At 39.6% G+C, this 19,940-nt stretch overlaps 1 protein-coding gene across 2 annotated transcripts in view; it reads left to right on the top strand.

Annotated features, from left to right (window-relative positions):
* Positions 1–686: 686 nt before the first annotated feature.
* The window catches only part of DENND2A (DENN domain containing 2A), a 105,633-nt gene continuing 86,379 nt past the window's right edge, over positions 687–19,940 (top strand). Inside the window, exon 1 of one of the 2 annotated variants that reach the window (XM_051963529.1) lies at positions 687–1,103. The gene's annotated coding sequence lies outside the window, so the exon portion shown is untranslated. The remainder of the gene's footprint in view (positions 1,104–19,940) is intronic. The other variant, XM_051963530.1, reaches the window with a different exon arrangement.

Here is a 19,940-nt window from a genome sequence, read left to right on the forward strand (position 1 = left end):
CTGTACTTCTTGCCGCTCCCCCGCCTCCTAGCCCCTCCGCAGGCTACCACTATAGCGGTCCTGCAGTTTCGCTAACATTTCGGATCACGTATAACTCTGTGAGCTGACCCGCGGAGCTAATCCCCATTTAAAGCTTTGTTTCTGCCGGGAAATGTGTCCCTCGCTCCGAAGCCCCGAACTTTTGGGAGCCATCGGTCTGAGCCGGAGCTCCCTCGCCCCAGCACCTGGCACAATTAGTCCGGGTGGAGTGGCTCCTAGTGGAATTGGAATTGCATGATTTGTCATTTGTCATTTGATGATTCGCAGCAGAGAAAGAGTTAAATTTTAAAAAGAGGGAGAGAGACCAGCCGAAGGTCCTCTTTACTGTAGTTCCTCCGAGTCCATCAAGTATTCAGAGACATGGGTTGCCGTAGTAACTGAGTCTGTTCTTCAGCCAGCTCGAGATTAGCTCATTGGAAAGGAGTCAGGATGGGTCAGGCTAGGCAAGGGTGGGAAGTGAGACAGAGAGGGAGGAGGAGGAGGAGGAGGAGGAGGAGGAGGAGGAGGAGGAGGAGGAGGAGGAGGAGGAGAGGAGGAGGAGGAGGAGGAGGAGGAGGAGGAGGAGGAGGAGGAGGAGGGGAAAGAAGGGGAAAGAAGGGGGGAGGGGGGAGAGAGAAAGAGGAGGGGAAGGGGGAGGGAAAGAGTGGAATGAACGTCACTAGAGATAGTCACAAAGTCAGGAAAGGAAGGAAAAAGAAAGAGGAAGGGGGGGAACACCCGGGAGGACTCCCGAGCAGGAGGGAGGGGAGGAAAGGAACCCGCTCGGCCGCAAGAAGGTCCTTTTAAAGTGGGGGGCATGAATCGGCAGCAGAGGCAGCGAGTCCCATGGCTGTGAGAGAGGAAGGGGCCGGTGGGGGAGCGAAGCCCGAGAGAAGAGAGAGAAAGATTTCCCGTGCTTTGTGAGAGCCTCCAGTAACAAAAGGGCGGAGGGTCGGGGAGCCATGCAGCCCGATGCTGCTGCTTCCACCTCCCCCTCCCCTCCTGCGGCGGGGTCCCGGCTGGACGCCCCCAGAATGAACCGTGGGCGGCGAGGAGCCCGGCTGGGGTGTCTGGCAGCGAGCAAGGTGAGTGGGGAGACGCGAGTGGAGGTCCCCGCCCTAGATTCGAGCACCCTTCGGGCAAGTCATTGTCGGGAGACCGAAGCCGCGGGACCCCGGGAGGGAAGTGGGGGGGGGGGGGGAGTAGAGAAAGGAAATGGCCAAGCTCGGCTTGAGCTTGGAACTGGAGGAACTTCCCAGCTGGGAGTGGGCTCGGCTCGGCTCGGTGGGTTGCCTTTGGAATGGATGGCTGGAGAAGGTGTGTAAGTGTGTGTGAGAGACAGAGATCAAGTTCTTGAGTGTGAGGATGAGACCAAGTTGTGTGTGTGTGTGTAGATGAGGCTACATTTTCAGTGGTGGGTGTGTGTGTGTGTGTGTGTGTACAGATGAAGCCAGGTTTTCGCTGGACGCCTAGTCTGTCCCCTGGGTCTGCAAAGCTATCATACGCCTTTGGGGAGGAGGGTGTGCAGAGAGACAGTGATCTACAGGGGAAGACTGTGAGTGATTTTTGAAGTGCATTAGGTAAGCCAGCTGTTCCAAAGCACCTACATCCTTTTGGAGCCAGAGGAACTTGAAAAGTTCCTCCCCCAAACTGGAGGTAGAAGGAAGAGGGTCGGGAGGGAAGTCGAGGCTCCTCAAATTGAAACGCGCTGATGAAAAGTGAGCATCCGCTCGCCCAGCACCTGTGCCAGGAGGTTTTGGTGGTTTGATTTCAGCCAAGTGGAAATGAGAAATTGTTTCTGTTTCTGTTTTGTTTTTTCTTATTGTGAGAGTGTTGGAGAGGCAGGTGAGATTCAATGAAGGTGAGTTCTGACTAAGTGACACATGATAGAGTATTGAGATTTATTCAGAGGTGAGTTCTGAGCGTTGCTTGGACCTTGGCAAATCGGTGGCAGCGTTAGTAGCAGCTAAGCTGTGGGCAATAGTGAAGAAGTTGGGCAGTATTTTCTCTGTGAGCAGGGAAGTGGGAGTTCCATAGCTCCTCATTATAAGAGGGCTAGAGAAAGGATAACTTGCTCACTATCTTCTAATGCCATTTAGTTATGTTTCAGGGCCATAATTTAACCAGCAACATAACTGATTCTTTGTAATAATGAGCAAGTTTTCAGTGAAGTGCTTATAGTAAGTGGTATCTTTTTTGGAGATTTTTGTTATTCAGAATCCTTTGTTGTTGTGCTGAGCTATAAGCAGTTATTAAATGCTTTTATTTGTTTATTTATTTGTCCAAAGTCTCTTTACTTTTGTGTGTAAGAGATGCAGCAATGAAAACAAAATAGCCCCTATTTGCAGTAAGCAATATTGCAATAAGTGCAATAAGCACTCTAAGGGTTGGGGCCAGTGAAAGGGAAGGCAGGGAATGCAAATATAAGTGAATGTAAGTAATATATAAGTAAAGTATAAGATAAACATATATATGTATAATATAAAGTAAATATAAGATAAGCCTTGAAAACTAGGAGGATAGGAAGACATACTTTTAGAAAATTAAGAAATCTGATTCAAAGGTGACATGCAAAAGAATGAAATTTCTTCCTTCTACATCAGCCTAAAGTATCATATACATCAGTCTTACTCTGAAGACTGTTTTGGGCCTAGGCCCAATTGAGTAGAGAAAGCAGAATCTTGAAAGTCAGGGATAAACAGTGATTTTACTGAGAAAAGGAGTCAGAAAAGGAGGGGGGTGGGGAGACTAGCCTCTTGTACTTTGGGAAATATAAGATTTAAATAACAGACGGATTGAGATCTTTTTCAGATTAAAGAGTGGCAGTAAGAGCCGAATGCATCTCAAGGAAGCAGATGGGTTACTTTCAGCCATTAGAGTTGAACAGATTGTGTGACATTTAGGCAACAATTCTTTTTTTGGCCGCTGAGGTAAAAAGGATAGGGGTTCTGATATTTTCACTTTTCAACAGCCAAAAATATGAAAATGAGTGTGTATGAAAAAATCTTCACAAAGATAAAGTCAAGGAGGAATATGGCACACAGATCTTTTTAAAAGGGCACCATGACATAATGGATACTTCTCCGTGACCTCCAGTCACCTTACCTTTGCTCTGGCCCCACTTTCCTCCCTTTACAGTCTTGACCTTACAAGTTGGCTAATCTATTATGGTAGTACTACATTCTGCCCCCTTGATTCTCTACTACCATAGTGCCCTGCCAATTTTCAACCTTGGATCATCCTAATTATGCATTTTCTCCAATCTTCTGGAAACCTAAATCATATGATTTAAAGTGTAAAGAAAAAGACCTCAAACATCATCAAGTTTAATCCTGTCATTTTTCAGAGAGGGAAGTTGAGGCAGTAGTGAAGTGACTTGGTGAAGGTAGGCCCACCACAAATTTGTTATTTCAATTTGCCTTTCACTACTGAATGAAATCTTTTAGTTTTTTCTTGATGGCTGCTATCCTGGTCTCCCTAGTTGTTGTTTTTTTCCCAAACCTCTTTTATTATCATGCCTCCCACACCAGTCTTCCTAAGATTGACCTCTTTCTACTAAGAAAATGGAGACAATTTATCTTAAACTTCCTCCTCTCCCCTTTACCATATGTCAAAACTTTATATATCTCCAAACAAATAACTCCCAAATCTTTAAATACAGATGTTATCAACCTTTCTTCTGAAATTTTTGCACTGCTGGAGTCACCTCTTATGCTGGGTCATTTTTGATTCTCTTCCCCCTACCCCCAGTGATTGCATTCTCCTTGAAATTATTTTGTATAAATTTATATAGCTGAGGCAGTTGGTGGAGTGATTAGAGAGCTCAGATCTCATAGTTTGAAGTTTTAAGTCTCACCTTTGAAAGATCCTATCTTCATTACCCTTGTCAAGTCACTTAATCCCTTCATGCTCTATGTACCTCTCTAGTAGGTAAGTTGGGTAGAAAGTATTTCTCTATACTGATAGAAATTGTTTATACCAGGAATTTCCCATACTGATTAAAGCCCAGGATATTTTAAACTCTTTTTACTTACCTGTTTATATATTCTATCACCCAATGAAATGTAAACACTTTGAAGGTAAGAACTGTTTTTTTTTTTTAATTTTTGTATCCCAAGTACCAGCACAGTACTTTTCACATAGTAAGTTTATAATATGTTTTTGTTGAATTAAAGATAAACTGTCTAATCAAATGATTATTATTTCCATGATTATAATATCAAACTGTAATTCATTGAATCATTAGGGGTTTGATTTATAAGCAACAGGAGCAGGTAGGTCAGGAAGAACTAGAAATGGAAATTAGAGTAGGTTAGCAAGGATATAGCCTAAAGTTCATTATACAAGAAAGGAGTCCAAACTTGGGGGAAGATGATGTTCTAGTTACAGACGTTGGAATGATGATAAGTATCACAAATCCAGAGAGTAAAACTGAGGCTAGCAGCTGAGGTGTCAGGGAAAGAAAGGGGAACAGATGTTAGCATTCCAAAGAAGGCAGTGAAGGTAAGCCAGAGAGAGGAAGAAGAGAGAGCAGAGCATTTAAGTGGGTCTGAAGACACTGTTGTCTTTTTTATTCCTGAGGCTGTGCACTCCCTGGGTGCTATGGGGGTTTGAAAACAAGGGGAGGCATTTGGGTTAAGCAGCCTGAAGTCCTGTAGTAGAATGCAGGCTCCTTAGGGGCAAAAATCATTTCCTTTGGGTCTTTCCATGGAGTGACTAGTACAAAATTTGAGACACAGTAGATACTTATTAAATGTTTGCTTAATTGGACAGAATAGCAGAGGGGTATGGTAAAAGTGAAAATTATGCCCTTAACACTGATAACAATGTTGTTTTTTTAAAAGTTTGCCAAGTGCTATATAGTATCTCTTTATATGTTATAAGTTTAAATATTGTATATATCCACATATCTTTATATGTAAATATGTGTAAGTATATACCTGTGTATCCATAAGTAAAAATAGCTGTTGTTCAATTATGTCCAACTCTTTATGATCCTGTGGATCATAGCGCATCAGTTCTGTGCATGTGAACAAAATTAAACTGAGCAAGGGTGATGTCTGCTGAGAAATTGGTTTTTAAGTGAGCTTCCAAGCTCACAGTTAAAATTAGATGGGAAATGGGAAATTATGCAGAAGGTTCTCCAGGATAGTAGTTCTTAAAATGTGGGTCTTTGAGACTTCTTCAATGGAACTAGTTTCACATGGGCTTGACATGTAGAGAGTCGCAGGCAAAACAGTGAAGCAAGTTGAATATGCTTTCCAATGCGTTAGGTTAATATATTATATTATAACTTCCAAGAAAATTAGTTTAACTGGGGGAAGTTGGGGGTGTTGGTAGGAGAAATAACTCAGGAAGCCAGGGTTCCCAAGGTTTTCAGTTTGAGAGCCTCTTTTTAACAAGGACTCCCCTCCCATTTCCTAGTAGTTACGCCATTTATATCCAATGATTATGAAAATCTGTGATAAACCAAAATTACTATGAATTCAGTATTAATTTTACATGGATTTATATTTCATTAATCAATCTTCATACAACTGAAAAATAATAATACTTATATGTGAGATAATTTATTTATTCAGCCTGCAGAAGTATGTTTGCTTATCATATTGAGTCATTTCATGGGATAGCTAGTGCTGTTTAGTACCTTTCAGAGAAAGGAAGTCTGGTGGATGCCCTAAAACTTTCAGCCCTTGATCTGATTTCACATTAAGCTAGTTTCATTATTTACATTTTGAAGCCACAAGTGCAGAACATCCACTTTCCCAAAACATATACCATGGGGGGGGAAAAGCATTAAGTATTTCATGATTTTCCCTCCAAATCCTAGTACTTATAATAAATATGAAGCCAAAAATCAGGTAGGTGCTTTTATATAAAGATTTATATTCATTTGTTCATTCATGTAATTATTCACTCATTTATTTAAAATATTGACTTTCTTTCTGGACAAGATTGGAACTGACAAGATAACCCCACTTTGTTTAGCAGTGGCTTTTTGAGCTGATCTGTTTCTGACATGAGCCATTCTCTTATTCTTAGGGAGTCTGGTGGCCCCCTGTTCCTGGAGTTCACAACATTAAGGCCAAATTTAGTGCAGATGCCCAATCAGTTTATTCCTCTGAAGCTTAGAGCTCCCAAATTTAACGGATCCACTGGCTTCAGCTTCCCCTGGTAGCTGGAATTCCTTGGAGCCCTCCAGTGAGAGGGAAATGATGACCATCACGGCAGCTCATTCAGCTTTTGAAGATTTTCAAGATTAGGTTTATCTCTTTACTACAAGATATCAGTTGTGTCCTAATTCTGCCTGCTGGGGCCCAAGGGAATCTTTCCCATTCCTCTTCTAGGGGACAGCTGCCTGGGCCCTTTTCTCCTCCAGGCTGCCCATCCCCAGTTCCTGGAACTGCTTTTTGTAAGACAGGAACCCTAGGAAGCCCTTCGTTATCCCTAGTAACCTCCTTTGGAATTCCCTGGCTTATCGTATCCTTTCGAAGAATCTTGCAGCCCCACTATTCATGCTGCATATTTTATTCCCAATTAAAATTGAGATAATGCTTCAAAGTCCTGTGAATTTCTGCATCTTTTGCATTACCTTCACAGACTCCTTCTGGGGTCTGAGAACTGTTAATTTAACCCAAAACAACATACTTTCAACTGTTGAATTATATATATTTCAGGAGTCCAACTGGGAAAGTATTTTGGGAGTAGGAAGGCCTTCTTGCTACTTTGCAGATCATAATAGATTTTAATAATAAAAACTGATGTTTAAATGGTAATTTATGTTTCATAAAGCACTTTCATATACTATGATGATCTTATTTGCCCAAGTAGACAGTGATTTATTTTGCCTTTGGGTAATGCTGACCCTAAATATAAGGCCATAAAACAGTGGCTATACTTTTATTCCTAGGTGAATCCGTAATATATTTATCACCATTCTCATTAGTGTTTTTTTGAAAACAGTGCCATTCTTTTGATTTAATAATAATAATATTGTTATTTTATATTAATAATATTAAATGCCAACTATGTGCCAGGCAGGAGAGCCCCCGACTTTAAAGAAAGAGCATTAATCAAACAACAAACATGTATTAAGCACTTATATACCAGACACTGGGAATACAAATACAATGCATACAGACTAGTAGCAACCAAGCATACAGAGGGATTTCAGGAGAGGAAGAGCTAGCTATGGGGAGATGAGGCAGGACAGGTGGAAGGGAGTTAGGGGTGCCCCAAAATCAGAGAGAGAACATTCCAGGCTTGGTACCTAGCCTTTGTGGAGGTAGGGAAATTGTATGTTAGCTGCAAGTCATTTTTGGTGAAAACAACACCTGTGAGGGTAGTAATGTGGACTCAATCTGGAAATACTGGCTGGAGCCAGATTGTAAAGAACTTTAAATGCCAAACTGATGGGCTTGTGTGTTATGCTAGAGGCAACTAGAGGTTGAAGTTTTTCAAGCTGAATTCTGATATGGTCAGACCTTTCTTTGCTTTAGGAAAAATCATTTTGGCAGCTGAGTGAATGATGGCAGAAAGAGGGGAGAGATCAGAGGTAGAAGGCTATGGAAATATAATGATGATGGGATGAGTTAGGGTGCTGACTTGTGAGTAGAAAGAAGGGAATGATAGGTGGAGGAAAATTTGATAAGAATTGACAATTGATTCAATATGGAAGGTAAGAAAGAGTTGGCAGATGACTGAAATAACAAACCTAGGTAAGTGGAAGGATGGTGATGACTTTCACAGAAATTTGGAAGACTTGGAACCATATTATATAGCATCTTTTGCCCACAGATGGAAAAATTTGGAGAACCAATGCTCTAGAGTAGTGAATTCTAAAGTAGTGGTTCTTAAACTTTTTGGTCTTAGAACCCCTTTATATTGTTTAAAATTATTGCAGACTTTCCAAAGAACTTTTATTTATGTGGGTTATGTCTACTAATATTTATTGTATTTGAAATTAATATTAATATTAGAAATTAAAGATACATTACTATGAAAATATTTTTGATCTCACAGACCTCTTGAAAAGGTCTTGGGGATCCCCAAGGAACCCTGGATCACACTTTGAGGACAGCTGTTTTGGAATAGTGTTGCATTGGCCTAATCAACTGTCATTTAAAATTTTTATTATCTCAAATCCTTTCTCACTGCTCCCAAACCAATTTGTTCCAGAATCCTCAAGAGTGAAAAAGCTCAACTTTTATGAGGAAAATAGAATTTGTAAAGGCTCTACAAGATGAAAACATTACACTTGTAGTAGGTAGAAGGGAAGTCTCATGCACATACAGTGGCTGGTCTTCCCTTCTATTTCTTTTGCATGATTCCCAGATGGAAAGATTGACAAATACATTTTTCCTTTGAATTATGTAGAGCAAAAGCAATAATAAATTGAAAAAACCAGAGCCCAATTTCAAAACTTAAGGCTACAATATACACATATGTACATGTATAAACTTTGTGTTTATGTGTTTATATATGATATATACTATTTCTTGCTGGAAAGAAGCAATAGGATGGAGAAACTACCTTTGTTTCTATTGGATCCCTCAGAACTAGAGATGTCCAAACTATTCCATCTACTCTTTTTGCATCAACAAGAGACTTTACTTTGAAATTTTACCTCCTCACACTGTTGCCTCCAGTCCCACTTTTTCTTCTTTGTCATTGTTTGGAGTGGCCATTTCTAGCATGGGCTAAGGAGCTTTGTATGATTCTAGAGCAATAAGAATACAGCCAGCCATTATCATATTTTCTATGACTTATTCAGATAAGGTGAACAGATATATACTATACAGAATTTTCTAAAAGTCTTCATGCAGTTTTAAGCTATTAAAGCTTTTGGGACACCAAGTGCCTAATGATATTCTAACCCAACATACCTTACCCTAAAAAAACCTCAAAAGTTCATTATTCTGGGGGTTTTCCCACCATGGTCACACAACTAGTAAGTGCCACAGTCCAACATAGAACTCCATGAATAACAACTTTTTTTGTGCTTCTAATTTTTAAAATAGGGAGACTAGGATTACTACTTTATAGATGGCCTAATTGTACCCAGCAGGGGTTAAGTGCTTTTGTCTAGGATTACCCAACAAGTCAAGGTTAAAAATCTAGGTCTTATGATTCCCACCCTGGTCTAATGGAAAAGAATACTGATGAGAGTTGTGGAGAAAGAGTTGTTTTCCTGTGGTTTGTTCTGGCAAATTTGGACATGGTTCAGGGGTGGGATAGGATGCAAGACATTCTTAGAACTCACACAGTGCATACAAAGATTTAGTTACTCCTCTGCAGCCAGGAACTGTGACAGAGGAAGAAACCAGCAGTTTATCTGATGTATAACAGGAGAAAGAACACTAGACTTGGAGTTAAGAGATTTAGTTTTCGGGCCTGGTTGTGTGACATTAGACATGTCACTTAACCTTAACAAAGACTTTTCATTTCTAACATGAATATTCATTTCTAATATGATAAATATTGATAGATAGAACACACATCAATAAAAGCTTTTTGAGGAGTCCTTAAGTAATTCTTAAGATTATTCAAGGGTCCTTAGGCCAAAAAGTTTGAGAACTGCTTTTCTTCTCCTTAGAATGGAAATAACTCACCTTTCCTCCTTTGTAAGATGATTGGGAGGAGCAAAGGAAAGTGGGAAAGGGTTTTTGCAGAGTATTACACACATGTCTGTTAGTATATGAAACCTTTAACTTTCTCTGTCTCTCTTCTATCCCCTCTTAAGAAACATTAGTCTGTGCTGGCTCATGAGGATTCTGCAAGGTTCTTAACTTGATTGAGTAGTGGAAAAAGCATTGGATTTGGCAATGGAGGCAAAACCAGAGGTTTAATCCTGGCTCTGGATGACCTTAAGCAAGTCACTTACTGGCTAATTTCCTCATTTGGGCTTGACTACATGACCTCTTGAGGTTTCTTTCAGCTTGAAATCTTATAATCCTTATGCTGTAGGTGAGGTTGTTTGCTCAAGTTTGGAATGGGGACTTCTGACCCCAACTCTGAAGTCCCCTTCCTCTCACAGTTACTTGTTCAGTCTTGCATTCAATCTGCTGTTCTATTTTATCTTCTGTGGTTGTGTGATCTAACAAATATAAACAAGCTCCCAGGACATCAAAGAGTCACTGATGGTCTCTGTTTAGCCCTCAGCTGGACAGAGGCATCTAATGGAGTGAAAAGACATCAGAAATGAGGAATCCTCTTAATGCAGCCCAAAATAAACGGCCCAGAAATAATCATAGTGGAGATGAGATCCCAGTTCTGTGGATTTAGCCAGAATTCTCTATTCAATAAATATTCCCTGCCTTCTGGCAAACCAATGATGGCACCCAAACTTTAGTGACTGAGGGCAGAGAGGGCTGAAAAGTTTTCAACATCCTTCAGGGTTACCTATGAACAAGGTATTAGGAGCTTAGCCAAAGGAGGAGACTGCTTTTAGCATGCTTGCTGACAGATCAGTGGAGGAACTAACTCCTGGCGACAGTAGCATGGATATTTAGCTGGCCTTTAAATCAGGAAAAAATCAAATCTTAATTGATACATCCTGGCTGGGTAACTCTGGGCCACTCATCTAATCTCTCAGTGTCCAAGGTAACTCTCTAAGAAGATAATTTGCACTGAAGGGGCTGACCTCCCTACTTACATGCTTAACTGGAGTTCCTTACACCTATGAAATCACAGATCTAGTTTAAAGAAAGAAAAGAAATAGCTACTGGGAAGAATAAGGTGAAGCAGAGAGGAGGAATTATGAGGCTAATGAATAGGTTATTAACAATAATTACAGTGTTTTACATATCTGATGTCGTTTAAGATTCACATCAACTCTGTCCTCTGGAGTTAATTGTCCCCATTTTACAGGTGAGGAAACTGAGTCTCACAGAGGCTGTGTGACTGACACAGCTGGGCTCATGCAGTTGCTGTGGCCCAGAACAGGTTCAGGGATCCTGAACTCATGATTTCTATTTCCTTATTCAATTCTATAATCCTCTGTTTCTCTAATCAGGCATCTGCCCCACAGTCACCAATGATTCCTTATCCCAAATCCATTGATCTTTTCTCTATTCTCATCCTCCTTGACCTCTGTGACATTTGAGACTGTTGACCCAACATCATCTCTTTTTCTTTTTCTTTCCCCTTCTTCTCCTTTCTCCTCCATTTCCTCCTTCTCCGAATTCTCTCTTCTTGGCTCCTTTGATATGATACATGACTGATTGTCCTCCTAATTTATTCCCTTTGATGGAGCCTGATCTTCCTCCCATTCATTCAGCGCTTTGGATGGAAGAGCTACTGTGTTCTTTTCTGTGCCAGGCTGTACTGAAACAAATGAGGGCTGTTTGAATCCCTTAACCAAATGGAAAAGGGCATGTCTGAGGTTTCATGGATAGGGAGAGGGTAATAGCAGTCCCTGAGCTGATAGATTGCCTTGGCCCATCAGAGCTCATTCTGTATCCAGCTGTTCTGGGGAGGGACCCTTAAATCAAGAACTCAAGGGACTATTGTCCAAATAGTGATTTAAATGGTCTTCCAGCCCAAGTAATGCTGGGATTGTTAAGGGGATAGATGGTGTGGCAGAATGGCTCCTTTCCAAAGTGCCTATGGGAATTTAGAGTGACTTTAAATAAAGTAATGGCTTTTGAGGGCAATAGTTTTGACCTGGAAACAAGGGATGCCTCTGGAACTGATTCAGAAAAGATCTTATTTCCTTTTGGGACCAGGTGGACTAAAAAAAAGTTCTAGTATGGAGTTAATGTTCCTTTAAAGGTTAACAAGAAAGTAATAAGGGGAGTATTGATGAAAGAGTATTAGCAAAAGCTATTTGGACTTGCAAAGTATTCTACCTGAAATAACTGATAAGATCTGATGATAATATATCTAAAGCTGGAAGGAACATGAGGGCATTCAGTTTAAACCTTTCATTTTACAGAGGGGTTTATATGACTAACCAAAGATTGCATATTTGGTCTTTACAACCATTCTGTGAATGGCTAAATTTAAAATTTAAATTTAATTCAAAAGGCTAATTTTTTTTATATCTATATTTTTATACACCTATTTAATATATATATAAAACATATTTATACAAAATATAGATGTACACATGTATCTGTACAGATATATCCATATCATTCTCCTAGTTCATACATGATTGACATACCAAGTTTCCTTCATAGGAATATAAGATTGATTGTGCCATGTTCAAAGAATTGATGAGAGAAAAGACATCACTGGAAAGACTGGTATTTCATTTTGGTATCTCAAGCCTTCCACAACATGGCTTCTATCTAGCATCATTTCCTATTTTCCCTCTTCCCCCATTTTCCATTTGGTCAAACTATCCCACTAGCTATTCCCCATACTGGGCATCCCATTACCAGCCATTGTACCTTCATACTCATGGCTCCTTTCCCCAGGTCTCAAACGTCCTCCCTCTTCACTTCCAACTACTAAGATTCCTTGTACAACTCAGACTCTATCGTGTGATAATTAAAAAAAAAATCTTCCTCCTTATTAGTATCCTCTATTACTTTGTATCTACAAACTTACATGTCTGTTATATCCCCATAATATAAGATCAGGCACTTTGAGGTTAAATGACTTATCTAGGACCACACTGACTCCAAAGCCAGCCATCTACCAGTTGTACAGTAGGATGTTTGTTGAATTTAAATTCTGAGAGAATGTCTATATCCCCGCTCCTTAAGTTGTGGTTCATAACTCCATGTAGGGTCTCATAACTGACACAAAATTATGATTTATCAGTAAATGTTTGATTTGTATACTTATTTTATATAATCATATATCTGGCATGAAATAAAAATTTCTAGGGCCACAAGAGATTACAAATGGAAAAAGTTTAAAAAGCCCTGCTTTAGAGGTCATGGCATCTATCAACAGAGAGAGTGGCAGTTTGTGGAGGGATAAGGCCTTTGCTAAGTCGTGGGCTTTATATTTTGTTTTTATTTGATTTTTTTTTATCATAAGTGAAGTAAAAAAAAAACCAGAATAACCAAATCTATATTCTATTTTCCCATTGCACTTAATTTTTTAATCCTTATGGGCAGAATTCCATTGGTGCAAGACCACTCTCTAAATCAGCACTTTCATGATTTGTAAAATTATTTCCAATTCAATGATTGCTATCCAGTGTTGATAGATCCATGAAAAGAAGAGAATAAACACTACAGTAGGCTCGTGTTTGCAATTAAGTAAATGCTTTGGTGGGAACCAAGTGAGGAGAAAAGGAAAAGAGTGAGACTAATGAAGTGAACCCAGAAATGAATTCAAGTTGTCGGCCTTCTCCTGAGGCTGAGGGAACCATTTGAAGGGGAGAGCCTCAGACAGGGCAGTCTGAGCTGAAATGGGTTGGCCCACTCCTGAGAGTATCCAGGCTCTGAGAAGAGGTCCTTGGAAGGAGAGATAGTCTACTCAACCCTCTCCCTGGTGCCTCAGGTGTGGCAAAGAGCAGCCCAGATTTCAGGATTGGGACCTGACATAGAGGTATACATGCCTTAGGAAGGGGTAGAAGACTTTTCCCTAGGAAAAGCCTTCTGCTCAAGTGTTGCTGGCTCTGAGTCAAGTATGGAAGTACTCTGTTCTTGAGAAGAAAGGGGGGAAAGGGCAGGGAGGAGGAAAGTGGAAAATGGGAGGGAGCAGAGAGCAAGAGAGAATGGGAGTGAGAAAGACAAGAGTTCCAGAACATACAGCCGGAACTGGAACAGGGGTACTCAAAAGCAAACAAAAAATGACCTTACGGTGTGTTATGTCTGAAATGTTTGGGAACCATTGGACCCAAACAAACATCTGTCCCATGGGATGGATTAAAATGGCCATTAAAGTTGCATTCTCCATTGCCCAGTGACCAAAGTCTCTCTCACAGAGTTTGGGACCCCAGGAAAGATCACAGTATTTGGTTTCCCTAGTGGACAAGTGAAGATGAACATCTAGAGGAGTTCTAAGTTGCAAAAGTGACAGACTAAAGAGTGTACGCAGAGGATGGTAATACAGTTTGCTTTGATGACTGACTGGGTATAAGGAAAAGATTTAAATATTTCCAGTCAACTCAACAAAGTTGTTTTGTGTTTAAGCTTTGTTTTTGCCTTTAAGGAATTTAATTGATGAATCAAAATTAATGCAGGAAATTAAAAAATAACGCAAGAGGTAAATAACCCAAAAAGACACCCAATAAAAAACTTGTTATAATATAGGAGGGCACTTATTTTCAGACTTTTTTTTTTGTTTCAGGACTTCTTCACACTCTTAAAAATTACTGAGGACCCCAAAGAACTTTTGTTTATGTAGGTTTTATATCAATATTTATCATATTAGAAACTTGGCTACATTTTAATGTATTCATACATTTTAAAATAGCAAAAATAAACCTCATTTCACGTTCATATAAATAACATTTTTTTTTGGTGGGGGGAGAAGAAACTTCCAAAACCAAAAAAACTTAGTAAGAAGAGTGCCATTGTTTTCCATATTTTTGCACATCTCTTTAATGTCTGGCTTAATAGAAGACATCTGGATTCTCATATTTGCTTCTATATTCAGTCTGTTGTGATATGTTGTTTTGGTTAAAATATATGAAAAAAATCCAGCCTCACAGAGATAGGCAATTGAAAAAGAGGATTATTTTAAAAGGCAAATAACACCTAAATATTATTATATACAAATAATTTTAATCTCACAGACTCTCCGAAAGGATCCTAAGGACCTCCAGAGGTCCATGGACCATCCTCTGAAAATTGCTGGAGTGGAGCATTCATTGGAAAATTAGTTTTACCTGATGATCAATCATGACTTTCTTGTAAAGCATGCCTTGTGCCTTCAGCTCTCAGACAGGTGATGGAGCATGAGAATAGAATGAATTCATGCATGTTGAGACCTGGCCAGGGGTTAATTTGTTCACAAAGGCTTGACTACGGTTTTGCACAGGGTTTGAATAAAGGTCTACCCGGTAGACACCTACCCGGTAGGTGAAAGAGCATGAGCAAATGATGGAAGTGATAGAGTAGAAGAATGAGCCGCTTTCATTGGAGCAGATGGTTTTGGGAAAACTGGGCAGTTGGAGATGAAGAATCACATGATGTAAATACCTCACTATGGACTTGGGATTTTATTCAGAGGATCCTAAGTAGGGAAGTGGTGTGATCAAATAGTTTTTTGGAAAACCAATCTCATTACAGACACAAGATAGACTGGAAACAAAATGATTAAAGCTAATATACCGTAGTAATATTTGTAGTAATAGATCAGACATATGTGGTTGAGGGCTCGGACTAAAATGGAAATAGGAAAACTGAAAAGGAAGGAAATGGATTTCTGGCATATTGAGAAGGAAGAATCTGTGTGATTTGCTGACCAGTTAAAGTGGGGATGACTTAAGATAAATGCCAGTACTTCGAGTGTAGTCTCATTTGAAAGACTGATGGACTCAAAAAAGGAAAAGGGAAATGTGGAGGAGCCAGTTTAGGGAGGCAAGAGCAAGGTGAGCTCAGTTTTAGGCCTTCTGCATTAAAGGAAACGGTAGGGTCTCCAAATATATGTGTCCACCAGGCGGATGGAAATGTGAGACTAGTTGAGGAAAGAAATCAGGACTTAAGAGACAAGCATGGAAGTCACCTACGGGCAGGTCATAATCAGAGCATGTCCAATCTCCAGAAAAAGGTGAGCAGAAAGCCAAAGATCCAATGCTGCTCGGACACTTGACCTTCAGCTTAATCTCTCTGGGGTCCAATTGTGAAACAAGAAGGTTGGACTCCACGGCTTCTGGCTCTCTGAGTTTTTGATTCTGTGAGATTAGAGTTCTGGTCCCAGCTGCCTTGTGTGGTGTTGGCCAAATCACCAAACTCCTTTGGACTCCAGCAGTTAATCCCTAAAATAAGGACGTGTATTAGTTAGTCTCTCAGGGCCTGCCCAATTCTGAAAGTCTTTACATCAAACTGGAAGCCTTCCATCTTCTTGAGCTACTGTTTGCCTTCTCCCAGCCTCTTCTCATCTGAATGGGGATATTAATAGCACTGACTTCCCAGGATTGAATAAAATAAAGACTAAAATAAAGCACTTTGTAAACCTTAAAGTATTGTATAAATGTTAAGTATGATTAACGTTATTGTTGATCAGAATTCTTATGTCTTTCAGAGCTGTTTGTCTTTACATTGGGTTACATAAATGGTCTCCCTGGTTCTGCTCATTTCACAAGCATTTTTATTTATAGACTTTACTAGAAGTACTGAAAGGATTTGACTAAGAAAGATGTCACCAAAGGAGATGTTCACCAAGGTTGGAAGTTGAGGGGCCCTGTGACAGGGGGGGTAAGCCATCAAAGCCAGCTAAAGAAGGCCTGGCCTGCTAGCCCTACAGAAACCCTGCCAGAGAGGGCTTGACATTTCCTGCAGGGAAGTGATTGTCTGTGAATAGACTAATGTAGGGAAGGGAATCACAGACTCCAAAGTCCTCCTGTCAATTAAGCTCTTCCATTGGACCTTCTTTCTAGACCTTGTCATGTCTTGCTGACCTGAGAGGACATCTTTTTAATTTTTAATTTTTTGGACTGAAGCAAAGAAAGACAGCCAGTGTCCTCGTCTCTGTCAGGGTCACTAGATTCAAACAGTGGACAGTGGGGAGTGTCAGGAGAAGGAAGCTTCTGGGTGGACCCAGAGAGAAGGATGGCAGTGGGGGCAGCAGAAGAACTTACTAAATGCTTTGTAATGGTAGTTAGGTAAGTCATTGGCTCTCTCTGGGAGTTGATTTCTTTATTAAATTCAAATAATAATATTTACAGAGTTTTGAGGAAATCTTCTTTTGGTAATCTGTTCCATTCTATAGAAATGAGAACTGTTTGTTTTTATTGGAGATTTTAGTCTTTAGATCTCTAGAGAAAGGGATGCTAGCACAGCATTTGATTTCCTATTTCCTTACAGACAATAGATTCCTCTGTTTAAAGCCTGGTTAACCCTTTTTACTCTTCCTTGAACTGAATAAGTAGCAAACTCTCTTATCTAAATGATAAGGAAAAAAATTCTTATTTAAGGAAAATCGTTATCAGTTCAATCCTTGTCTTTACAAACTCCAAGGACTCAGGGGTCTTTTCCCTGGCTTGATTTCATTTAGGGCAAAAAAGAATATTACTTTGTAATTATATGTAAAATAGAGTCAAAATAGTTTTTTTTTTTAATTTCTTTAATATCTTTCTGACGTTTGTAGTTGTATAGGGTAGAGGAAAACCTCCAAGATTTTAAGGATAAAGAGTGTTCTAAAAAACTTAACAGATAAGGATAAAAACCATTCTAAAAACTGAATAGTAGCTACTCAACTAATCTGGCTTTCCGAGAGTGATTAGAGATAGTATGAAGTAACAGAGAAAAGCATTGGATTTGGAGCCCAAGGCTTTAGGTAAGATTCTTAGCTCTACTACTCACTGGTTGTATTGTCTTAGACAAATTATTTTACCTTCTCAATTTGCTGATCTGTAAAATGAAGGAGTTGGATCATTAGGAGATGGCAGATTAATTCTCGAGAGCTAAATTTGGCCTTTTCCTCTTAATTTGTATGGGTCACAGAGAGCTCAGAATGGTAATTATATTTTAAAATAAAATATAAAAACTATTCCTCACTCACTAGCCTGTATTAAACAGATGAACAGCCAGATTTGGTTCTTGGGCTGTATTTCTCCCAACCCCTGAACTAAATATTTAATATCCCTCCCAGCTCTAAATTCTGTGATTCCAAGAAGTTAATAATATTTAGAGCTTCACAATTTAAATATACAGCAACATGTGGCAAGATTGTAGTTAACAATGCTTTTTGAAGTCATTTTCCAGAGGCATGGTTTGTTCAAGAAAATGAAAACAAGAACAAAAAACCTATTACTGGAAATAGAAAATAGTTCAGAAGGAGTAGGTATGTATTCTAGGACATTGAAAAAAAAAGATTGTAATATAAACTTTTTCTGTATGAGATGTAAAATGAGCTCTGTCTCTAGGATACTTGGGACAAGAAAGATTGATACCTGACTTGAAAACAGGTACAGAAAAAGGGATGAGAAAAGGAAAATGTTATCACAGGGGCTAATGTGAAAATTTCCCCACCCCAGTAACTCTTGGGAATAGACATCTTAGAATCTAGAGCTGGGCCCAGGTCCTAGGGTCCTCTTTCTTATGGCTTCAAAAAGCTCTTTGTTGGGCAGAGGAAAAAAGGCCCTCTCTGCACCATTCTTTCTGACTCCTACAAAGAAAGAATCCCATACACTGCCCCAAGCAGTAGTTCTTAACCCTTTTTTTTCATGGATCCCTTTGGCAGTATGGAGAATTTTATGGACCCTTTCTCAGAATAGTGTTTTTAGCAGCATGAAATAAAAAAAGATAGTATTGCAAAAGAATAGGGCAGGGATGGGGAAAGAAAGAAAAAAATTTACATGATAATTTTGTTATATATTTGAAAGGAACAGCAAGTTGTACATAGTAGATTTACAGTTACATGTGTGATCATCTTTTTATTATTATTATAGAAATGCTTGCATGATTACCTAAATTAAAAAAAATTAATAATGATTCAAAAAAAGAAAAAAGAAATATATTGAAATAGTTGTCAAAAATATTAAAAACATCAAAAAATTTATAGACTCCTGCTTAAGAATGCCTTCCTAAAAGATTTACTTTCAGATCCAAGATGGTCCCAGGAATCACTCTGCTCTCTCAATACTGAGTATCCCATAAGTCTTAATATCTTAAAACTGCACATAGACTTTTGAAACACCTTGTCTATCTCCCTACTGGTTCTTGATTTGGGTTGTGTGTAGGTGTGTATGTGTGTTGTGTTAAAGGAAGCTTCCTTCCTTCCTTCCTTCTTTCCTTCCTTCCTTCCTTCCTTCCTTCCTTCCTTTCTTCCTTTCTTCCTTCCTTCCTTCTCTTTCCATCCTTCCTTCCTTGCTTCCTTCTCTTTCCATCCTTTTTCTCTCCTTCCCTCCTTTCTCTCCCTCTGCCCAAAGCAATATCACTAAAACTTCACAAGCTCTCTTGGGATTTAGGACTAAATTTCTTTTTAAAAACCATGCCTTAAGCCCAAATCACTATGACTCTCATTGATTAACTTACAGTAGATCCTAGACTAAGCTTCTTTTGGTCACTGTTTGGACTTTCTTGGCTCAGAGTAAGTGTAAATATCATTTGTTTCTGTCTTCCTCTCCCAGACTGATTTTTTTTTTGATTAGGTAAAAAGGCCATCCTTTGCTTCATTTCTTTTTTTTTTCCAGAATTTCAAATTGCATTTTATTTTTCTAAAATTACCCACAGTACTAGAAATTTCTGAAAATAAGGCAGATGTTTTAAAGAGGAGAGAGCTAATGATATCAACAGATTTCCATTTCTCATTCAAGGCCCACACACTTCAGGGCATCAGGCTGGCTATATCTGTAGTCAAAAAACAGCTCTTCACCAGTCTGCATGGTTCTCTTAGCAAAAATACTTATCCTGGGATCACCATTAACTATCATAACTTTTGCATAGCAGTTGGGATTTACCGAATGATTTTCAAAATGAATTTTGTTACCCTTGCGGGTTGCATCCACCACAAAATCATTACTCCAGTTATGTAGTTATAAACCTTTCCTCTTCTGTCTGCCTCATCCTGAGAAATAATCCTGCCACAGTACTCAGAGATGAATTTGTTCTTTTGCACGGGATCTTGGATGAGAGCCCCCCAGCCTGGCGCGTCAGAGGGTGCCAGCAGTAAATGCTTTTTGGATCCTCTCTGAACGCTGCAGTTCTTTCTTTGCCTCATTTCTTACCCAGCCTTAATCACGGAAAGGGCACGGGAAAGGCCTTGGATTCAAAGGCCAAGGCCTCCCATCACAGCGGAGGGCATCTCCAGTCTTGGCCCTGGGCCCAGCTGACTCCAGAGAAGGGATTCAC

Source organism: Antechinus flavipes, chromosome 5, assembly GCF_016432865.1.
Source record: "Antechinus flavipes isolate AdamAnt ecotype Samford, QLD, Australia chromosome 5, AdamAnt_v2, whole genome shotgun sequence".
Taxonomy (NCBI): Eukaryota; Metazoa; Chordata; class Mammalia; order Dasyuromorphia; family Dasyuridae; genus Antechinus; species Antechinus flavipes.